The sequence below is a fragment of the Aplysia californica genome, unplaced genomic scaffold (assembly GCF_000002075.1).
Source record: "Aplysia californica isolate F4 #8 unplaced genomic scaffold, AplCal3.0 scaffold00024, whole genome shotgun sequence".
In the NCBI taxonomy this organism is placed as follows: domain Eukaryota; kingdom Metazoa; phylum Mollusca; class Gastropoda; order Aplysiida; family Aplysiidae; genus Aplysia; species Aplysia californica.
The window spans coordinates 1,622,268-1,630,522 of NW_004797294.1; positions in this window are offsets into that span (position 1 = coordinate 1,622,268).

Below are 8,255 nucleotides of genomic sequence, written 5' to 3' on the forward strand. Positions count from 1 at the left end.
TACCCAATCTCAATTTAACCTCAATTAGGAGTTTGAGGGAGGGATGGTGGTTGGTTTATTCATTCCTTGAATATGTTGGTGTATTTTTAAGGGACCACCCCCACCCCCCCTTTCTGAAAAAAAAAGGATTCTCCTTTCTCGACAATTGTGAGGCAGCCTGGTGGAATCAGGCTCTCGTTAAAATAATCAAAATGAAGAAACTTGCATTTTTCCGCTGGTTTGTGCATTTTTATCAATTTTGTTTTTGTTTTTTTGGCTCAACTCCTTTCATGCCCATTAAAGAACTCATTTCGGTGTGGATTTTTCTTTTTTTTTAAAACGTTGATTAAGGGGGGGGGGGGGGGGGCTACACCCCCAAAGTTAAAATTCGGCTCAAAATCATGGAATTTGAGTCGTAGGCATTTTTAGCTTCCTCAGCCTCTCCTACAACTATTTCATCGCATAAGAACCCCAAAAAACCGTATTTTTTCCCATACCGGGCATGTTTGTAACCGCCATTTCCTTATAAAGTCAGTATTTTATTTTTCTTTATCGGCCGTTTTCTCAAAACGCGACTTTTCTCTATACTTTTTTGAATAACTCCACCATATTTCATCCAATCTTCATGAAATTTTCACAGAAGGAAGAAAAGAGGTAATACTAAAAATTTGTATGTTGAATTTTTGATATATGGAATAGATTTTTGTTGGTGGTGTCTGGAGTGTGGATTTTCACGGATTTTTCGCTAACTTGAATGCTACCTCAGGAAAAAATTCATTAAAAATTTTCTAATTCATTTAGGAAAAAAACAACAGGCAAATTTTTAGATCTAATGTTTGTTAATACGCACGCAAAACAACAATCAATTTCCATGAGCGATAAGTGGTATTCATTACGTAAGACATGTCAATAAAATCCAATATGGCGGCGTATCCATGGAAACGAAACTTTTTTCTCAAATTTGACTGCGGATTGTAAGACTCCTTACTATGCTTGTTATATGTGTGAAATTTGGTAAAATTCGGTCTAGTAATAAGCGAGATAGCCTCCAGGCGTAGCCCCCCCCCCCCCAACCTTAAAGGCACACAAAATTGTAAATTTTCAGTTATCACGGACTCTTAAGCTAAGGAAATAGCTCATCTTTGGTGGCCATTTTCTCTCTAATCTTACCTCCGAAAACAGGTGACTCCTACCTCCTTCTTTTGCAAATATCTCGACTTGTAAATGTACATTTTTTTTCGTCCAAATAAAGACAAGTGAACAAGCTTTAAGATGATACCAATAACTCTACATGCCTAAAAATTGACGAGATCCAGATTCCACCACACTGCCTCACAATTCATATTGAATAAAGGATGAAACCCATGTACGTTGAGATGCCGATTTGTGTGCATGATCGGCACTGCTATCTCACTGCAATAAGATTAGGTTAGGGGTTTCTTTTTGGTGGGGGGGGGGGGGGGGCAGGGGTCGTGAGGACAGAAACTGTCCGACGAATTTCTTGATAAATAATGTACTACAACACTCATCTTGCTCTCTGACAGAATAAAGTATTTCGTCGCAATAACACGATATGATTGTTCAGGGGAAGATACAGGAATAGTCAGAATGAGGACATAATGATATGCTGAATGCCTTCGCACCCTCCGAGGAACACAATTTCTTTTTTTTTCTACTATGTCCGTTTATACGATGAAAATAGATTCAATTCGTTAATTCTTTGTTTGTTGAAGATTTGCCCGCTTATTAATTCATTCATTACTAAATATTTATCATTTACATGTTTATCAATTGATAAATCAATCTATATTTTATTATCTACTGAATTTATTAATGGTCCAGATTTTAAGGCTACTAATTTACAATAGAGTGGTCGTTTTCTTCTCTCGTTGGCCAGTAGCAAGACTCTAAGAAATGTTTTAAAATATTCTTTATTATCATGACACTGTCTTTAACGGTAAAGGTCTAATACTACTTTGATACTTTGAAAGGATTTCAAAACAGTTAAAACCTAAAAGTGTGTAAATTCTTATATTAATTAAACGATATTGCCTGCTCCAGTGGGGTCTAATGGTTAGGTAATTATCAAGCTATATTATTGTGATAGTAGTTATGTGATTATAAATCTATGATAAGCTAGTAGCATCTATATTCATGTAATTATCAAGCTATATGTTAGTAGTCTTATATGTACGTAATTATCAAAATATATGATATGTGTTTTAGTAAGTAAGGTCTTTTAGTTGCGTGATTATGAAGCTGTTAGCAGGGTCTTATATTTATGTTATTATCAAGCTATATGTTAGCAGCGTCTTATATTTAAGTAATTATCAAACAACATGGCATATGTTTTAGTAAGTAAGGATTTATAGTTGCGTGATTATGAAGCTATATGTTAGCATGGTCTTATATTTACGTAATTATCAAGTATTAATATATATATATATATATATATATATATATGTAATTATCAAAGTGCATGGCATGTGTTTTAGTAAGTAGGGACTTATAGTTGCGTGATTATTAAGCTATAATATGTTAGTAGTGTCTTATATTTACACCATTATCTAACTACATGGCATGACTTAATTGTCAAGCTATACGGCCTGTGTTTTAGTAAGAAGGGTCTTGTAGCTTCGTGATTATCAAGCTAGATCTATATGTTAGCAGGGTCTTATATTTACGCAATGATCTAACATGGCATGACCTAATTATCAAGATCTACGGCCTGTGTTTTAGATGTGCACTGGACAACTACAGCAATGACACGTTTGAGGTACAGGGACCTTATCATGGCCTGCTCATCAACAAGAGCATCCCAAGAGAGGAGAGCGGCGGGCAGGTGGCGCTGTCTTCTTGTTACGTGTACCGAGCCAGCAACCAATCAGTGGACAGCTCTACAATATCTAATCTGACGGAGAAAGTGGAGTGCAACCGATGGGTGTTTGACCGGGAGTATTTTGGCAGGACCGTCATTGAAGAGGTGAAGGGAGGTCAGGCTGCAAGAAAGGGGTGCTGAGGGTTATCTATCTATCTATCTATCTGTCTATTTATCTATCTATCTATCTATATATCTATCTATCTATCTATCTATCTATCTATCTATCTATCTACCTATCTATCTATCTATTAATGATTGATCGATTGATCTATCTATCTATCTATCTATCTATCTATCTATCTATCTATCTATCTATCTATCTATCTATCTATCTATCTGCAAATTTGTCTAATCCATTCGTTTACATCTCTCTCTCTCTCTCTCTCTCTCTCTCTCTCTCTCTCTCTCTCTCTCTCTCTCTCTCTCTCTCTCTCTCTCTACCTCTCGCTCCATCTCTCCTCTCTCCGTTTTAAGTATTATGAATGTGTGTGCGCGCGCGGTGTGTGTGTGTATGTGTATGTGTATGTGCGTGTGTGTGTGTGTGTGTGTGTGTGTGTCTTTACAAGAGAGTGATTAATATGTCTGAGAATTGAGAAATGAGATTCACCACAGAAGGTGGTCACGCCACCCGACACCCCCCAGCCCACGAAAAAAATGTTTTTAGCGTTTGTAAATTTTCTTTGAGCGCAAAGTATGTTAGTCATACTTGTTGCAGAAAATGGGTTTCAAGATGAAAACAAAATCATAAAATTGTGGCAAATGAAAAAGCTTCCTCCAAACATTAATACATTTCATAACGAACAATGCCATAGCCTTTTATGTCACTCTACTGGGCTAAAGCTTTTGGATTTGTCCTCGATTCAACGATTTTATTGCGAGATTTAAAACATATGAATAAATTAGACTTCTTTAGAACATTTTGTATTAATTTTTGGACAATAAAAATGATTATGTGATTTCATTTTCTTTTCTTTGGCTTTTATTTTTCGTCTGATCTAGATTTTTTTTTCTAAAACTATTCTACCTAGAGAAAAAAAAAAAAGATCTAAAAGCAACCTGAACTACGAATATCTGCATCATTTCCTATTTTGTCTGAATTTAGCCTTACAATTTTCATCGTTCTTCTCTGGTGAATCTCCCACTTTAAAGATGGGGGAAAAGAGCGGGATGGGGGTGGGAGGGGGGTATTTGGGCTTGAAAAACGTATGTCAGTATGCCTGTCTGGTATGAGTATAAGTATGTTTCTTTGTAGCATAATTAGGAACACTGAGTAATTATGGCAACAAGACTGAAAATTTTAAAAAATCACTCGCTACCACTGGGGGCTCCAGTGGCTAAGTGAGTAGTGAGTTTAGAATCAAATAACGTCAAGCAAGTGTCGGTGACACGGCGATCAGATGGGAGGTCACTGGGTATGTCCTTGAGCAAGACACGACAACCCTGGCTCAAAATACAGGGCGCTGCACAGTGGCGACCTACAGTGGCATGGTTATAAACTGTTCTGTATTTGTGTAATATTGTGTACTTATGTAGACATATGTATTTGTGCAGGTATTTATGTATGTACGTATTTATAATTATGTATTTATGTATATATGTATGTTTGTCACTGTAAACCTATGTGCCATTCTGGGACAAGTAAAAGCGTAATTTATTTTATTATTTATTTTTTATTTTATCATGCAGAACACGCTTTTTTCAGGTAGGGCTTAGCAATAGAATTAAATTATCTTTAGTCCCGTATCGAAATTATTATTTTAGTTTATTGCTTACACCTGTGTCTCGATTTTGATGCTATTTTTTCGGTCGTTATGCACGTTTTAAAGCCACAGTGAATGGTTTTGCCCGTGTTCACGTCATCTGTATGTCGGGCATCTGTGAACATATTGAGTGTTTGTGGGTACCTATTAAATGAATTAAAACAATTACTTTATAGTATTATAAGCCTTTTAAGACCACACCCTTTTTCAGAAATAACCACCTCCATCATCATCATCATCATCATCGTCATCATCATCATCATCCCCATCATCATCATCATCATCATCACCATCACCGCCATCATCATCATCATCATCATCGTCATCATCCACATAAAAACCACCATCGCGTCCGCCACAACCGCAGCCTTTACCCTATTCTATTATATGACTGTCGTTCATCACCATACTATTTTAATAAAGATATCGACGCTTACAAGACCATAACTTTGTCCTTAGAATCGTAAAACACCTACTCAAAAAAAAAAATAATAAAGATATCATTCTCAGTGGCTGTGGTGTCGTGGTTAGGACTGGTGCTTGGCCGTTGTACGCACAAGATACGAGTTCGATTCCTGTATGAAAAAAATTCTTTTCGAGTATCACGAGTTTTTCTGCCGGGGCGTTCTGTCTATCTCAGTCTCGGTTGGTCCTAACAAGGAGGGTCCAAGCCCATCTCGTATATGGTCGCTTTTAAGCACAAGGAAACTATCCCGAAAGATGCTGTTTTGAGAAAATCGAAGGTAAAGTTTTTGCCCCTAGTTCAGTTTCTTTAAAAGACAAGGAGAGTTTTCTCTATAGCCAAACAAATATACACACCAAAGAAACCAAACTTCTTCTATAGGTAGGGAAATGCCCACTTTTGGTGTAGGTCAAGATTTCTGGAAACCCCCGAAATCTAGGTTAGCCTGCTTTTTTTAAAAGGGACCATATAACCTAAATTGTGTCGTTGGGAGCGAGAGTATACCTAATTTCTTTTTAATGTATTTGTGTCACGACATAGCGGAATCAGATGCTCCTCAATTTTGGGGCATAGAGAGCTACTGGTTTCATCTGAAAGCTTGTCATTCATCTTTCTTTCGATGACAAAATACCCACGAATCTTGATTGGAATTCGAGATATTTGCGAATGAAGGAGATGGGGGTCGTCTTGTGTCAGAGTTAAGATTGGCGAGAAAATGACCGCCAACGTTTGGTTATTTCCAAAGTTTGAGAGTGCTTGGAAACTGTTTTATTATTTATATATTTTTAAAATTTTTATTCGTTTATTCATGTATTCATGTATTCGTGTATTTATTTATTCATTTATTCATTTATTCATTCATTCTTTTATTTATTTATTTATTCTGTGCCTTTAATTACAGTTTTCAGTGAAAATCCACAATGAAATGGGTTTTTACAAGGGTATTAAAGGTGTTGAGCCAATAACGAAACATTCTCACATTAAAATTTGTTTCCTTCCTCAGCTCAGCCTTGTGTGTGAGAAGAAAGTATACAGAACTCACGCCAACATGGCTATGATGTTGGGAAACCTTTTTTCAGCATCGACACAGGGATTTCTAAGTGACACGTGAGCACCCCCCCCCCCCCGATAAATATATATGAATGAGTAGAAGAATGAATGAGTGAATGAAGTAATGATTGAATGAAAGGATGAATGAATGCATGAATGAATGAATAAAAGGATGAATGAATGAATGAGTGAATGAATTAAATACAGACAGCAACGAAAAGTGAAAAGAAAAGAAGGCTATTCTTAATGTCTTTGATAGTGTCAGTCTAGAACATGAAGCCATTTAAACCCTTATAAGGACACACCTTTAGATCACTTGGTATCATTCTTGACTACCGACCAGGTGGCCTTGATTTGAATCTCAAACGGAGTGTTCTGAAATAAATCAAGCAGTTTTGTGGGCGATTTTGGGGCTCTCCACCCATTTGGCACGCCCTTTTGGTAGATGGAAGTTTATTTCGGAGATATCATTTCGTAAGTAACCTCTTACAGTGTTGAAAAAGGCGTTAAAGCTGTGTAATTTTGCAATCTTCGAAAACTTCATGGGCATAAACAGAAGAAGGGAGATTGATAGATTATTATGACTCTTGAGCTTCTGACATATTCTGCACGTCACGAAATTCGCTGCCACAGACTTACGAAGTACAATCTGACATTGTGGCTGCTTTGACTTACCAAGAGGTCAAAATCCATAATAATATGCTCTATCTGCTCTGTCAATATCGTAGATTATCCGGAGTAGTTATCAAGATATTTTTTAAATCGCATTCGAAAAAGCTTAACATGTTGTTAGCTCAAGAACTCACAAATGTTAACGCCAAATTTCTCAAAGCTAGATATTGAGCAGATAGAACTTTGTAATTCTATTCTAGGATACCGAATTGTCTATGAACAGTGTAGCTATCATTAAGTGCCTGTTCAATGGTTCTCAAAACAACTGGCCAAAGTAGAAACTGTTCTGGACTTCCACACGTCTCAGACATGACGGCAATATCCTTGGACGGACAATTTGACTTTTTAAAAATGATTCTAAAGGCACAACTTGATGGTTTTGTCGCATTTTTCATGTAGCTCTGACCTCATGCCATCGGAATTTCATCTTGAAGGATCACTGAGTACTAATTGAGGGCAAGCTAGGCAGGGGTAGGACCAGAACAATATACTTAAGGAACCTTAACAAATGGGTAACAGGGAAAGATCAGGGAAACGTAGTTGTTGTTTTTTAGAGCATCCGAGCAAAGGAATGAATGGAGAACCATGATTGCCGATGTCTGTCGCAGATCTGGCACTGGATGATGATGATGAGGGTCACTGAAGCTGATACGTGGGTGGTTGGCGGGTACCCTAATGAGATCTGTTCTTTCTTTCCTACCGAATATTTATCGTCCTTATCTCTCCTTCTTTTCCTTGTATCTTACTCTCTAATGACACCTCTGATGTTCAACTCTTTTATGACCAAATTATGCTACAAATGCCTTAAAGCTCTTACTAAAACTAAAACTTAAGATGAAATCTGCAGGTTCACAGAAGAGTGTCAAAGCCCTCTTTTCGTGTAGGCTAAAGATCAGCTGTACTTGCTTGACCATCTTTTTTCCAGGAGGGATTTACACTCAAATGGAAAACTGGTAAATAAGCGTTCCTCTTGAAGGTGCCATGCTGAGAAGAAACTTAAAGGTGAAACTACGTCAAGGGCAGATTCTATTTAGGTCCATATAAAGTTGTTTATTCAGCAACATTTTAAGCTTTTTTTTTTACTTCCTTCGTACATTCCAGCAGAAATAAAACAGCGAAATGTACCCCCCTCCCCTCCCCACACTAAAAACTTTATATGCAGAGGTCTATTGCAGGTTTGTTTGCTTTGTTTCCGCTTGTTTTGCTTTTCTTTTTTGGTTTGTTTTTTTCTTGACAGATCAAAAAACTAGTAAGTACACCATGCATGAATCTAATTTAGGGTTGTGAATACAATAATTATTGTTCGTGTAGTCCAACACAATGTTTAAGAATGAGAAAAATTCTTTTTTCTTTCTTTCTTTCATTTTTTCTGTTCAGCATTGGTAGACGGTACACAATGTTCCTCTTCGCTGTCCTCACCGCTTTGAGCGGTCTCGTCAACGCCTTCAGT